We start from the raw sequence: 15,594 nt of genomic DNA, 5'->3' as shown, positions 1-15,594 counted from the left end.
TACAGAATGTCTTTATTCCTTTATGAAGCTAATTTCTGAAATATATTCACAAAACTTTGAATGTCAGCATTTTAATGATAGTGGTCTGATCTACCCTTCCCCCCAGAGAGATGTTTCAGAAGAGGAATGGAGATTTTCAGACAGCTTTTTAAATAATGTTAATGGAGTCTTTTACAGCATATCAACCGCCATGGTTTGTGTGTGTGGACTACAACCAGCAGATTTTCTGGTGGGGAGGTGAACAGGGGCTCTTGCATTTGTAGCTATTGTTCAGCCTGAACAAAGAGGGCCACTCTAACTGAACATCAAAGAAGCTCAACCAAAGGTTGGTGTTGAGACCTTGAGCTGTTTGAAAAACTGGCAGAAGCTGTTAGGTAACAATCAAAATTCTGTAACTACTTTTAGAAAGGGATGTGCTTCAATTTTAATTATTTTCTAGCTTGCCTAGGAGAAAATTGTGATCCTGATAGTAGAGTAAGTGGAAAAGAAATCACCATCCTCTTTACTTCTTCAGAGAAACTTAATAAGTGTGGGAATACACTGGAGAGCTGTTAAGATCCCTTTTTCCCTTCCAAAGTTTTTTTAGAAAAAACAAAATAAACTCAAGCACTTAGCATCACTAGTGGCCATTTCAATGTGGATAAGTGAACATGATATTTAGACCATGGATCTGAGGCATGGGAATTATATTCCAATTGTATTTTTATGTCTGTAATACTGGAGTGTGTGTGTAAATTATTTTCAGTTCCATTACATTCCAAATTGTTCAGCATTGCACAGTCAAAGCAATGATGCCACAGATTGCCTGGTGTCCTCAGTTCTGAGCATTTTGTCAAATTAAATCAAAAGTCTTGTTCAGGCTACTGATGACCTATGAAAGGTTTGAATGATTCTATTTGCTCTTCTTTGTTAACACATAGGAATTATTAAATTATAAAGAAGGTGGGAATTTTGGGAGGACTACTTGGTGGTTTTAACTATTAAACAGTTCTTTAGTTCTCCCTGTTAATTCTGCATTTTCCCAAGCTCATAATAAAGAAAAGAAAGAGTACTATTTTCTGCTCTTTATCTGTGCAGTTATGTTTCATTGACTAGACAGAACAGAGTGTCCTGAACAAGACGATTGGGAAAATGTGTTTTCATGTAGCTGAAAGGAGTATTATAATGATCAACAGAGGGCACAGTAAGCTTACAGAAGCAAGAGTATGGTGTCTCATACCTTTTCCGACCTGGTTTTACTAACATCTCTGAAGTTATTTTGGGGAATTCAAGTAATTTATTAGTCTTGGTAACCTCTATGCTTGCTTTAGATTTATTTCTGATCCCTAAATTTGGGGCACCTTATAGCAGCCTGGCAGTGATGGATATATGCATTACTTTTTTGTTCATGACAGCTCACTTTCAAGTTATAGGTGCCTGCTTGAGGCACTAGTTGGCAAAGATTCAGGAATCTTTGTCTTGCTATTCGTTATCAAAAAAAAAAAAAAAAAAAAAAAAAAAAAAAAAAACAACCCTGAGTATGTGAAGCTAAATCTGTTCTCTCTTTTGATTAAGAAACAAAGAGGAAAAGGAGAGACTTACTGATGAAATTTTCTAGAATAGTGTTACAAACTCTGGCTCAGCACATGCTTACACTGTCATGACTGGAAACAGAACTGAAATATGACTTCTCTGTGCAATTTGGTGCCTGAGCTAACAAGCCCTATGAAGATAATCATGCTGCTTCCAGAGACTGCAACCACTCCATATATCTTGCTGGGCTGTGTGGATTTGTAGCTGAGTTCACTTCTAGTTACAAATATCAGCTTTCTTTCCTGATAACTGCAGTTAAGTTTAAAGGGATCAAGTTTTCTGGTGAGTTTTGAATATGGTGACGATATCCAAATGTGGATACCTTCCGGTCCTGAAAACCTAAGAATGGAAATTCTGTTAGTATGTCTTGGTTTAGGAATGATATTTCCCAGTTAGGTATTCCCACTGAAAGTCTTAATAATAACTCATGTGCTTATTAATACCTCCCTCTTTTCCCCTGCACCTCCTGCCACACCAGGCTGGAGAGTAGAACTAGAGGCACAAAAGACCATGGGTTGACATAAGAACAATTTACTGGGAACAGCAATGAGATAAATAACAGTAACAGCAACAAAACTAATAACAGTATTAGTATAAGAAAAAAAGACAAACAGTTCATATGTGATTGCTCAGAACACTCCACAGAAACCCCCAAAATACCTGACCACTCCCTCCTCAATGCCATGCCATCCCTTCCTCTATCCCTGGAAAATGATGTGAAGAATAACCTCCAAATCCTAATCATGCTCCCTCCTACTGCAAAAATTAACCCTGTCCAGGCCAGACCCAGGACAGAGTAGAAATGAAAATACATTTTTTTATAAATTTTAAATATGATAAAGGTTGTGTGTCTTTTAATTTAACTAACTCTTTGAAAACACAGCTGGAGAACAGAAAATTGACATTTACAATAATCTGGAATAGTATACCTGGTACTTACCTATATTATTGGAATGAATGTTCAGTGCAGTCTGGCTGAGAAATTTCACTGTAACATAGCTACCATGAAGAGAGAAGAGTAAGTGTGACTAGGTAAGTGGTCAATAGTAGTTGTATAACTAAATTGAGCATGTCAAAATCTGCAAACATTCCTTTATGCACATTGACAAGTTATGTTACTTCTGTGGGGGTAGGATAGTGCCTGGCAGGGCCTGCAAAACACCTGTGAAAAGGAATTTTGTGTATTCCTGAGGGAGATTCCACTAAATCTGGTGCTTAAAGTCATTAAAAGAGTGAAAATTTCTCTCTAATTAATCTTCTTACTGAATACGTGCTAACAGCTCTGTGCATATCGTTTTCCAGGAGAACTAAGCCCAACAGTATAGGTCACATCTGACTGTGCATTCACATTAGATATTAATGCAGGTTTTAAAAGTGTTTCCAGTAACACTATGGATATTGTTCAGGTTAACAACTGGCAGTCTAAAACTTCTCTGTGTTGAGCTGCTCACTTTGTTGCTATGTTCCATCTGAAAGTTCTCACATCTGGCCTGTGAAGAGACCCTACTGTGAGTGGATAATTTCTGTGCATAATTTTGGGACTCCTCATTCTCAGAAGGGGTGTGTTTTTATGTTACTGTCAGGTGCTTTATTAGCAGAATCCTTTTCACAAGGGTGAGGTATCATTGCTGTGCTTCATGAAGCGTGTTAGATTTTCTCATCCTCTCCCAGTGTGTTTTCAGCATGCTTGTTTTTTTCCAACACTTTTTTAAGCAGCTATCATTCCTGTGATACTCTTGAGCCTCACCCTGCTGAAAACCTACTTTATGTTGACTTATTTTTGCCTACTATCCTGAAAACAAAAAGAGTTTTTTGTCAGGTATCCCAGAACCCTTCTTGAGGGACAGAGTGACTAAACTTTGCAGAAGGGAAGCCAGCGCACCCAGTTTGCATTTTGGACAACTCAGAAGTCCACCCAATTTAACCCTCCATACCCAGAATATGGAAAATCAGGAAAAATGAGGTATATGCACACTGGTTTCTTGTCCAGAGAGGGAAAGCAATGATTTTCATTGAAATTATAAGTATCTTCATTCAATTCATGACAACTGTTTGCTATACTGAATTTTATACAATAAAAGTATTTTTTCCAGGTTCTGAAAAACTCTTCATATAGTTGAAAGTATTCTAATGCGGAGAAAGAAAAAAAATAAGGGAAATAAGTATTTGAATAATACTTGGTAGTGTATTTATTTAATTTGAGGAATATTTGCTATTGCACACCTTAAGACTGGTTTTACCTGGGACTTCATTGTGACATTATAAGATTGGGATGTGGGGAATTTTGTCTTTTCTTCCCAGAAAAGCATCATGTTCTTTTTCATTAAGACCTTGATTCAGAGGTGGGAAATTGATACTATTGCATTGTCTTTTATTTTGTAAATACTAAATTCCTTCCAAATGGACCATCTTTAAGTAGTAAACCTTAGAAAAAAGCAAAATATACTACAATGTGGTCTGAAATTAGGATAACATGTCAGAGAGAAGGGGTGATTTGGGTTATAAATATTCTGTTTTAGCTGTGGATATATTGAATTATGATTGTAGTTCAGCTCAGAAAGACTAATTTTTCAGTCTCTAAGACTATGCAAATGTCAGCCAGTGCTGAATTCTCAGGATGCAGTGCTGCTCAGGATTTCAGATGGGTAGTTACTGGGGAAGTTGGAAAAGTCTACATGAGAATCCAGAAACAGGATCTGCTTTTAGTTGCAAGACTTGCTTTAGTCTGTGTCATAGGAGATAACATTGCACCTCAGGCAAGAAAATATGACTTTTTAATGTTTAAGACAGATCTCATGCTTAAGCCCAGAAACTGAAGTATAAATGTTGTTTGTTTTCATTTTAGCAGGGAAAAAGCAATAATCCCAACTGGCAGTGCAAAAATAATCAGATTGGAGGGTGGAAGGAAAAAGAAGGAAAAGGGAGGACTAAAATGGAGAGGTAAATTGTTATTGTTAGCCACAGTTCCCTAGCAAGGAGGAGCAGGGAGGCAGCATTTTATCAGGAGTATGTGGGAATGCAGTGGTATATGGTGACTGCAAAGGAGGAGCAGACACCACTGCTACACCATACCATTTGAAATGATTGAAGAGATTTGTGGGAGAGAAAGGGGAGCATCTCCAGTTCTCATCTGGAGATATAAACCTTGTGGTCTGTTGTTTCAGAAAGTTCCTTAAATACCTCCTGAATATTGGACTGTTTCTAGTAATTCACTGTATTGTTATCTCTCCCCATGTCTACGGTGACTCCTGGTCTCACATCAATAGCTTTAGTCTGGATGGTTCAAGTATTGGGAATGTCTGATTCTTTGCAATGAAATTGTGCAGGAGCAGGTTCTTATTTGTGATTCCTTTTCTTGATCATGAGATGAATGGGGGATGTTGTGGGTGTTGTGGGATTGTGCAATGTTTAGTCTGTGTTATGTGGATATTTTGCATCTTTTTTGTATTTGTGGAAATGAAAAACCTCAGCCACAATGGAAGGAAAGTTATGAGTCCTGAAATGGATTCTCCTTTTCTGATTTGGAAGTAAGCTGTGATATAATATAATTTGAGGATGGAAAAGGAAAGGGGAGGAGGGGAGGAAAGTAGAAAATACAAGACTCAAAAGTGCTTGGAACCCAGTCTCAACATGTCTTGCTTTTTTCCCTCATGAAAATAAATTTAAATGTTTCTTCTTGAACATTTTAAAAGTGCAGTATCCTTCCTGGAAGGTACTGCTGCTAGATATTACATAGGCTGCCATTTTTAAGGTTTGAACCATAAATGCAACACAAAGGAACATTTTGCTAGTAATTCATATTATTTCTGTATATTACTTTGTTTTTTATTTTACAGCTTTGTTTTATATTACATGTTTGGACTCGAAGCCTTTCTCCTAAATTTTGCTTTAGTAATTACAGGAAAAGTTGGTCGTTTTCTCTAGTCATTTATCTCACCTTTGGTTTAAAGGAATAGATGGCAACATGTAATTATATTCCTTCAAAGCTAAGTGGTCTGGAGAAGGCTGAAATAACCCAGACCACACTGAAAGATAGTGAATGTTTCATTGCAGAAGAAAATGCAAAGTCCTGTGTTTGGGCTGGGATAACCCTGCACAACAACACAGACCATGAGGCCAGCTGGCTAGCAAGCAGCTTGGTTGCTTCTGGAGGTATTTGTGGATGATGAGTTGTGCATAAATCTGCAGTGTTTCCTTGCAGCACACGGGCAGTCATGTCCCAGGCGGTGTTACCAGCAAGTCCTTCCTTCCCCTGATTGGTACGTGTGAGAACACATTAGGAGAGCTGCAACCAGTTTGGAGTCCTCCACTAAAAGAAATTCCCTGATGTGCTGAGTTGAGTCCAGCAGAGAGCTACCAAAGCGGTCATGGGGCTGGAGTACATCTGAGGTTATGCTGGGTGAGGCTGAGAGAAGTGGGTTTGTCCAGCATTAAAAAGAGATGGGTGATGGGAGGCCTCATTGTTGTCTTTACTACCTCAGACATCCAGAGGAGACGGGGCCAGACCCTTCTCAGAGGTGTGTAGTGGAAGGACCCGAAGCCACAGACTAAAGAAAACACAGGAAATGGTGACTAAAGAGTAGGCATTTGGGGAAATGACTGGGGTGAAATCATGAGAGCAAATGTACTGTGAGGCTGAGGGATCTCCATCCTTGGAGGTACGCAGAACTTGGCTGGACTGGCTTTGAGATGGGTACTTGGACCGGATGACCTGTAGAGATTGCTGCCAACTTAGATGGTTTAGTGCGTACTAGTGAAAGGCCAAGAGGGACATAAATGGGATTTCCAATGGGATTATGCAGCATAGGAGGCATATCCTTAGAATTGTATGCATATTTGTGGGTTGGAGTTTGTTGGGGCTTTTTGCTAAAACCCTGCTGGCTCTTACTTTCACCTTAACTTACTTGAGAACATTTCTGTAATTTCTCATTTTAGGATGTTTTGATTGTTTGTATGTTTGTCAGGTTTGCAATCATAATAATTTATCTTCTTACTCATAATAACTCTAGAAACTGATAAGGGCCTTGATGATCCAATGCCCCATTTCTTTGTAAGCTTTGATCAGTGAAGTAGATAAAAAAATCAATTTCTGAATTATTCTGGTTCACATTTTGCCTGGATACTGTCTGTAAATAGTAGAGATGATTTACACTTATCTTTCTCTCAGTTTCTGCTTCAGGCTCTCAGCAAGCTCCAGCAGATATGAAATGAGTATGACGGACTATAGCAATATTTAGAAGGCTCTGTTCAGAACTGTGGTTCTAGCAACTTGTTTCACATGTAGTAATTTTAAGTTCTGGAGGACAAGGTAAAAAGTAAGCAATCTTCCAAACAGGTGAGACCCAGTGCAATTGAGTCTCTGATGGCACTACTTTGTAAGAGGAATGCAAAAAGTACATTTTGTGTGCTTTACTTTAAATCACTTGCTAGCTTTAAACCCATTTGCTAGACGTTATTTACTCTCTGGAGGCTGCTTTCATGGGCCTTCTTGGGAGCTGAAGTTAGTCAGCAGTTCACCTGCTTTGAACCCACATGGATGGGCAGCTAAAAAAGAAAATCTCCCAAGCAAGGATTTCCACGTACCTATGTGACTTAATTGACTGAGATGGTTTCTTTATTGCCACATCACTCATCTGCATGTCTGCGTTGTGCACTGTGTTAGGGCCTTCCCGTTTCAGGAAGGTCACTTGGCATCTCTCCTGAGCTCAGCTGAAGGCAGTTCATTCCTCCCATAGAAGTTTCACAGTATCCCTTGTTTCCTGGGAGCCCTTGGAGCATGGTGTGAGCTGCATGAGCTACTCTGGTAAGGGCAGCTCATCCATTGCTGCATTGATGTAGGAGCTGTAGGGCACTGCTGTGCCCCATCAGATCAGACTTCATCTGTATGTGCACAGATAAGATGCCAACAAACATGTTGCTGCTGAACCAGCTTATCCCACTTGCAGCCTGTTCCCGTGGAGAGCAGTCTCTGGCAGGCAGGGCACCAGGAACAAGTGACAAAGATTAGGCAGTGGCTGGCCTCCTCTCAAGGGGACAAGTTGAGGAACATGAGAGCCTGTGTTGTGCAGCGCTCAGCACAGTGTGTACACGTGTCCATGCTAAAAATGGATCATCTTGGGACCATGATTGCAGTTGTGTGCATGGGTGGGCTGGTGTGTACAGAAGACTCAATCACTTCACTGATGATGACCTGGGTAGGCTTTTGGTGTAGCTCCTGTTAACTTTGTGTTGCAGCCTGGCCAGATACTCAGGGCAGTAGTGTAGCAGTCAGACACTACACTTGGCGTCACTTCAGTGTTTAGTACTCTTTTTCCATTAAGTAGCAATTGAAAGTGCTTTTGGTCCTGTTCCTGCTCCCCATAAAGCCTGGTTACCCCTAGTGGTGCTGGAGAAACATAGCTTATTCCCACCATATTAGAACAATTTGGATTATCCTGAGAAGAAAGAAAGATAACTGAAAAAGTGAAGTGAAAGGAGGGAATATCACACGAAATTTAATTATTTTTGTTTGATTTTGTAGTCATTACCTCATTCTCCCTTGGATAGGTGGGAATTAGAAATTTTACATAGCAATTTAAGCTAGTATTAAACTCATATATAATCAGCCATTAAAGTCTGTTAACTGGATTTGTACTCAGAAAAAAACAATGAATTTCCAGCTTCCTGAAATGCATATACTTCCTATGAACTACCCAGACTGCTCTAAAGGAATCGTGTCATCAGCTTGGCCAGCTGACAAGGCATATGGCAAATTCTTTTATGATGCCTGTTATCTGTAATGATAGCTGTTTGTGTAGCTGTGCTATTCACTAAGTGAGAGTAGAACAGTAATGCAGCAATTGCTACTAAGTGGAACAAACTGCAAAAGGACAAAAAAAAAATTGAAGACCAACATTTTAGAAATGTGAGAAAAAGAAAAGCAGCACAGTCACCCAGGGGAGTTTCTATAGCAGCAGTAATCTGAAACACCCAGGCACATTGCCAAGAGCTCCAGTAGGTTGTTAATCAAAACTTCCAAATCTCCTGCCAATCCAAGGCTCTCTTAGCATCAGAAGAGAAAACTGTCACATAATGATGTGATACTTAAGTTACATAAAGAAATCTTCAAATTTTTTTTTTTGTGAGGAGTATTCTTGTCCTAAACAGAATTTTTTTCTCTTTTTTCAACCTGTGAGAGAATTCTTCCCATTGGAGTTCCAGTTGAAGTAATGTATTTTTAAACATTATTACATTTAATTTTTAATAAGCGTACAGGATACTTTTGGATACCCTAGAGAATATATTCTCTTTTATTGTCTGCAATGAGGTGTTCCAGTAGTAAAATACAAATCTTATAATTTTTCCTAGGAATGGCAAAAGGTAATTGTAAGAAGATGAAGCAAGTGTCTGAGTAAAACAGACAGTTTAATTACAATGTAAAATTTAAGTAAACTCTGTAAAAGTGCTCCAGTTATCTATTTAGTTACCAGTAATATATGGATTTGCTTCAGGCATTGAATTAACTAAAAAATAGCGTCAGCCACTTCCTGTTTGTATGGATAGTTGGTTTCTTTATAGTATCACACAGTAGGCATTTTTTTCAGCTGATGCTGACAAATCCCATTATCTAGGAAGTATTTCTATTGCATAATCTTAGCAGCAGTGAAGGCAGCAGTGATTTCAATCTTTTCCATCTTAATTTTCTGGGTGATGGATTTTTCAGTTTGCTTGGAGGGAGAGGAGAACACGGCAGGACATAAAAGGAAAGTGTGCTTTTTGGCGTGGTTTTCCATTCCCACTGATTGTCTGACAAGCCCTCAGTGATCCCAGTGAGGATGCTGGAGAGAGGCAGGAGGGCAGGAGGCAGAGGCAGCAACCGCCGGCCGTTCGCACTGGGAGCGTTCCGTGGCACCGCGCTGATCGCTCTGCCACTGGTGGGATCAGCGCTAATTTACACAGTCTCACATGTTTCGAGGAGAAGTTCACTGCTAAAGGAATGTCTGAGAGTACACGGGGATGCCTGTGAGCTTGGAGAGCTGTGGTTTTAAGCTGTGTTTTTATAGGAGCTGTGCTGCCATAGAAACTGAGAGACTATACATAAGCTTTGGCTTTCTATGTAAATAGCCGTAAGTGCCTTTGGCCTGCCTAAATCTTGGGAGAGAGAGAGATTTATGGGGCTTAGGAGAGGAGAAGTTCCCTCCCCCATGACCCTATTTCCCAAAAATACCATATGTCAACAGGATTCTTTTAAGGGAGCTGTTAAGAATATTAATGAAACAGAGCATCCTGGGGTTTTTGTAGGATAACCCATGTCAGTTGATTTGGAGAAAAGCTTTCACCAGTATAGTTTTCAGACTGTCAGAATGGAATGGAGAAATTTAACATGGAAGTATAATTCTGAGTATTGCTTTATAGGTCTCAAATTTCATGTTACAGCTGTTGTTTAGCCCCCTATAGTTCTGCTTTAGCACAATTCCAGATATTGAGAGTAGACTCATTAATACCATGAAGATCCCTGTGTGACATGATAAATCAGTCTGTTATGGGCCAGAAGGCATGGTCAATAGCCTTAGGCAAAATTAATGTAAGGTAATAAACCCAAGAAGATGGTATATATAAACTGAATTACTTTCAAGCCAGTAGGGGCACTCTTTAATTCAGTAGTAGTTTGGTTTTGTTTAGTTTACTGCACTTACACTGTAGCTATGTAAGAAGTATACAGTCTTTTCTTGGATCACTGACTAGATTAGGGTTCTGAAAGAGCATAGATATCTTAATGGAGACACAGGAGGAATAAAACCCAGGCTAACAACTTCATATTTCTTTGGAAATGAAGTTTTACCCAAGGGTCGATAAAATAATTTCACTGTTTTGCTTATCCATCAACTCTCCTGAAAGACTGTCTGCACTTCTGTCAAACTGGCTGTCAATGCAGGGAGGTGCAGGATGGCATTGATCCAGTTAGATGGTGGGACAGCTTTAAACATCATGAGCTTCAGTGCAGGCTGGAGACCCCAAGTAAATACTCAGAAGAGTGACTGGTCTTGAAGAACCTGTGGCAGAGCATGTTTGGCTATGGATGGGTGCAGCGCTCCTAGTAATTGCAAGCAAGATTAATTTCCCCATTTCATTTGGACATTTTAAGCTGTCTGAAAACTGTGCATCTAGTCTGAGCTATGTCTGGGTGCTTTTTCCTGCCAATGGAAAAGTGATGATACATCTTGTCTTAATGTGGCTAGATGAAATTACATGTGTTGGCTATCCCACTTAGATTGCTGCTGAACTGAGTATGATTTTATGTACTTCAGGCCCCACAAGTGGAATGCACCTTCATGTACTGCACTCTTGCTTCAATGGAGATGATCAAAAGATCACTTTTTTAAAAGAAAGCTGTATACTTGGATTGCAATTCTGTGTTGAGGACAGACCACAAATTGGAATTTTATACCCAAATCCATCAATCATTTATGTAACAGGCAGTCAAAATCATGTCTTTGATTGTAGCAAGTCTACTTGTAGAGCCATAAATTATTGATCTGCTTCCTGCAGATTGTGTGCCCTTTCTGACTTAGACTAAAATTATTTACTGCCTTGGTTTTTTACAAATGCTTATGACACACAGGCCTTGTTAAAAATAATAGAGGAAAAGATTTCTTGAGGATGTTTGAAAGGTAGAAACTCTGTAATAGAGTTCAGTCTCCTACATGATACTGAGTTGATCAGTTTATGCAGACCACTTTTTCATGGGAGTCTTCATTTCCACTTCTCTATGGAAACAGAAAAAAATAACTTGTACAGAAATCTGAAGTTTTTTGGATCCTTTTCACTGATTTTTCCTAGAAATTCAGTTACAAAATTACCAAGAAGCTGTTCTAAAATCTTATCCCTATAAAAGGACTTTTTGCTTTGCAGCAATGGGTTTCTTGACAAAGGTGCTTCATATCGGACTTGTTTTAATAAAATGCAGTAACCCATGTGAACTTCATGTGTGCCTTAAATTGCTGCACTTTTTTTTAAATTTACTTTTAATCTGGCAGAAACTGATGGTTTGATTTTCAATTTTAAACAGCTGTTTGTCTTATGAGATGTGTAATGAGTTACAAATGTAAATTTGATCTAGGAAAAGTACAAGAATTTTCTACTGCAATTGGTCCCTGGAATTGTGCCACAGAATGGAGATAAACAAGGACATATAGGCTGAAGGAAAAATGTACCTTTGATACCTAATATGGTTTGGTCTTAATGTCACAATTATTGCAGACTCTTGAAAGGGCAGTCTAACACACACTGGGGCACTGTGAGAAGGGAGTGTGAGAAGGACTGGAATCAGTCATTTCTCTCACGGGTGTTCACAGGTCTTTCCTGAGAATAGCAGAAACAAGAATATCGCCATAATCCTTGCCTATGGGAAAACCAACTTTTTCTGAGACCCACATTTACAGCCATCACTGAAACATACCATTGTGTTACACATTTCAGCTGAGCTCCTATTCCCATAATTTGTGCTAACAAGAAAATTAGTCTCTTCTCAGAATCGCATTTAATACACCATTTCTATTCTTCACATTCAGCCCACATGGTGCTATGCCTGAATAAAAGCAGATTGGCTTCCTTTTTTATTCAGACACTCTGGCTAACCCTCATATACATAAAAGAATTGCATCAAAGTTACCACCCACTGAACATACACATTTTTTTTCATGAATTGGGTCCAATTACTTTTTAAAGAAGCTGTTAAAGGGATTGGGTAGCTTCTTTGCATGTTACGCAGATCCTTCCCACTTCACAGACTCAGCAACAGCTATTGTTGGGAGCTAAAGAAGCCATTTTCCTACCAATTCAAGTGAAATATTAGTCCTGCTTCATAATAAGCTTAGTGAGTATTTACTGGATACTGAGGTAGTAAAGAACCACTAGAGATCTTGAGTGGAATATAAATAGATTACCTTTTTCGAGGTCTCAATGAGAGGAAGCTGAGAAATATGTCAGCTGTTTAATTATTAACATTCAGTGTAAATCAATAGCAAAATAGGCTTTGATGGTGATCTTCAAAAGGGTTTTAATCATTACTTCCCTCACACACAGAAAGTAAATCTGAGCACTGGGGGTTTAGCCTGTGTTTCTGTTGACTGTACTGGATGGCTACCACTGTGGTGTTGCATTGACTTTAATAGCAATAATTAAGATAGCACCAGTTTTTAAAACTTACTGGCATTTGGGACTATTGCTACCACATGGCATACCTGGGTAATTCTTGAAGCACAGAGGACAGTCTAATGAAGAATATTCACTTAAATCCCATTGAAATTAATTAAGTTGTATGATAGGACTGTAGATTTTGGGCCCACATGATGCATGTGCATGGCACAGAATGCAGTCAAAAAGGTTTATGATTTTCCTTTAGTGTGATTCTCCCCTGCCACCTGCCAGGAAACTGATGAGCACACAGAGTCCTGGGGACAAGGACAACTGTGGAGCCCAATTTCTATCAGCCCACTTTCACAGTTTGAATTTGTGCACTTCATTTTGCATTTTATTTGATGTTACAGAAAGATATGGTATATAAGCCACTGGGGAGTGTGTTCCCTAGTTTGTGTAGAAAAGTTATTCTAAGTGAGGTTGGGAGGAGGTGTGGGATGCAAAGGAGGGTGGGGTAGGGGGAGAACAGTTTAATGCAGGTGCAAGTGACATTGAGAGAAAAGAATAATTTCATAGTAGGAAGTACAGAGTTGCTAAACTTTCTGGGTCTTGAAGTCTTGCTGCAAAGTGAGAGCTACAGCTTCCTGATAGATTTCCTATAGCTATCCAAAAGAGGATCTTCCGCTATTCCTGCAGTAGCACCCCACTCCCTCGTTCCATATTTCTGCTTCTTCAACTAAAATCATGTCCTCCCACCTTCTGGCTGCTCTAACTTTGTGTTGCTTGCTCTGCTTCTCATCCCTAATGTACAAACTGTACTCACAGCAGGTTGCAAATGCTCCAGAACTGCTTCCATCTCTAAGCACTTCTCTTACAACCTGTGCATGTCCTTGCACACTCCTTCAACGCAGCATCCCTTATGGGCAAGAGCTTGGAGGCTTGGAAGATGAACCAAGGGCTGCAGCTGTAGCTATGCTTCCAATATATTTAGCTTCTCTGCAGTCATAGCTAGTCTCTGATCTCTTGTGTGCTAGCCAAGGTGCTCAGACTGGGTCCATGGTCGTCTGTGCAGGCTCCCAGGATGGAGGGAAGCTGCGCTGTTTGTGCTGTTACTTGGCTGCCAGAAGAGCTCTGGTAGGAAGGCACTCTGTGCAGGCTGAGTGCTGGTACTGTGCTCCTCCCTTCTGCATGTTATCCTGCATGAATGTGCCTACACTCACATGGTAGTCTGCCACGAGAATTCTGCTTTGTATATAGAGTCTTTGTGGAAAAAAGTGAGGCAGAGATCAGCAGGGGAGAGTAGGAGCTGGTGTCTGTGAACCTCATTGGTTAGTCCAAATCCAGCTGGTGACTGGATTTCCTCCTTTCAGTGTCACCCAGTGACTTGGTGGTGGGCTCACTGCTGAAGTTATTAGGTCATCTGGGTTGTCCCATGGGTCATGTCAAAACATTTATCACCCACTATGTTTTCAGATAAAATGGTGGAGTTTTTTAAATAATGAAACCTAAACTGAACCAGTATATGTGACTTCTCATACGGTCAATTACACTACCCTTGCAATTTTGACAGATACTATTTAAGCTATAGCTTATGTTGTTATTTTTTAATCCTTCTGTTTCAGGACCTGGATAGAAAATATTTTCATGGGGTGGTTTGAAAATTTGATCTGCAAAAACCATATTTTGAAGTTCATGTGCTTAATACCACACGTGAAATTTGCTCAACAAGTGTGTTTTACTTTAGTTATTTTCTGGTATACTGATACTGGTCATAGGAAAAGGTTTTTTTCTTCTTTTAAGCGAACATCTAACAGCCACACTAAAAATGTCAGCATGCATTATTTTATTCCTTCCTCTACCTCCCTGATCACATCTTTTTCTTGCTATTGCTATTGCAGTGCCTCCTTCAATTAAACAGATAAGTAGACCTCTTCCACAACTCATGCCAACACATATTGCTTGGTGTGGGGTTAATAGTTCACACTTGCTGCTGCTTTCCTGCCTATTGCCAAATCAACATGAGCTTGTTCAGACTCTGTTCAGTCCCTGTATCTTCAGAATTTGAGCTCTATTGCCTGCTTCAAATGTGCACCTTCCTCTTGGATGAGGAAAGTACTTCTGTCAGGATGACAAGATTTCATACACTGAGCCATCCAGATCATCTTACCATAATCTCACAATAATAAATCTTTGAGAGAAACATTCTCTTCTAGAAGTCCTGCTAATGTACACTGTGTTTGCTAAGGAAAATGTTTTAGAGCTATGAATAATTTCATTAGAGTGATATCATTTTTCCACAAGGGAAATTCAGAGAATTATTGATATGGAATAGCATGAAATTATATCCAGTCCCTTTGTTTTTCCTTATCATTATCTTAAATTTCACTGTTCAAAAATAATATTTTTCAGTATTTCTGTTCTTGAAGTTATGCTTGAAAGAAATTTATCCTTTCCGTTTTGTGTCCTTTGGTTTTTCCTTTCAGGTATTTTTACTACAAATAATGTCATATTTTAGTTCAACTTATTTATAGAATATTATTATACTGACAGTTACACAGTTAGAATTTTTTTTACAGTTAGAATTTTTTTAATCCCACAGCAGGTCAGTAAAATGACAAAGCTCATTATCAAGTCATCTGGGAAGACATGTTACTTGTAACCTTCCAAACTGACAAAATGAATCCAGTGATAGATTTGTTTTTGCATTTGTTTTTCCTAAACCAGTACTTTGTAGAAAAGTAGTGTAGTAACCTGCTACACAGGCAGTTTTTCATTTTGTATCATCTGATCAGGCAAGCTGATTTTGCTGAAAGGCTTAATGAATACTATCTAGAGCCCTAATTAGCTGAATCAGTGAAAGCTGGTAAAGTTCTGTCTTCAAAGAATTGGCATAAAAAGTATATT

The 15,594-nt window shown here is 39.2% G+C and overlaps 1 protein-coding gene across 7 annotated transcripts in view; it reads left to right on the top strand.

Annotated features, from left to right (window-relative positions):
- The window catches only part of DLGAP1 (DLG associated protein 1), a 404,716-nt gene that overhangs the window by 102,013 nt on the left and 287,109 nt on the right, over positions 1-15,594 (top strand). The window contains exon 3 of one of the 7 annotated variants that reach the window (XM_068191529.1): positions 4,421-4,512. The exons of 5 other annotated variants lie outside the window; for them this stretch is intronic. The gene's annotated coding sequence lies outside the window, so the exon portion shown is untranslated. Of the gene's footprint in view, positions 1-4,417; positions 4,513-15,594 lie in introns of all 7 variants that reach the window. One more of the 7 variants, XM_068191521.1, reaches the window with a different exon arrangement.

Source organism: Anomalospiza imberbis, chromosome 1 (assembly GCF_031753505.1).
Source record: "Anomalospiza imberbis isolate Cuckoo-Finch-1a 21T00152 chromosome 1, ASM3175350v1, whole genome shotgun sequence".
In the NCBI taxonomy this organism is placed as follows: domain Eukaryota; kingdom Metazoa; phylum Chordata; class Aves; order Passeriformes; family Viduidae; genus Anomalospiza; species Anomalospiza imberbis.
This window is presented reverse-complemented; position numbering and strand designations above follow the sequence as displayed.